At 59.7% G+C, this 243-nt stretch overlaps 1 protein-coding gene across 1 annotated transcript in view; it reads left to right on the top strand.

The window, feature by feature from the left end:
• Positions 1 to 243, top strand: part of SLC45A4 (solute carrier family 45 member 4) — a 60,562-nt gene that overhangs the window by 54,285 nt on the left and 6,034 nt on the right.

The following is a 243-nucleotide window of genomic DNA, read 5'->3' as shown; positions in this document are numbered from 1 at the left end:
AGGCCGGGTCAGGACACCGTCTCCACTTTCAGTCACAGAAAGGCAAGGACGCTCTCCGAGGGTGACCGAGCAGCCAGTGTGAACAGGGAGGAAAACTTCTCCACTTTCAGTCACAGAAAGGCAAGGACACTCTCCGAGGGTGACTGAGCAGCCAGTGTGAACAGGGAGGAAAAACAGCCCCGTGGTCGGCAGACGTGGGAAAGCCCGAGCGTGCGTTTTGTGCGCAGCGCCCCCTCTCTGGCT

This window comes from Pteropus alecto, unplaced genomic scaffold, assembly GCF_000325575.1.
Source record: "Pteropus alecto unplaced genomic scaffold, ASM32557v1 scaffold105, whole genome shotgun sequence".
NCBI lineage: Eukaryota > Metazoa > Chordata > Mammalia > Chiroptera > Pteropodidae > Pteropus > Pteropus alecto.
The sequence above is the reverse complement of the archived record's forward strand: the minus strand, read 5'-3'. Positions and strand labels throughout refer to the sequence as shown.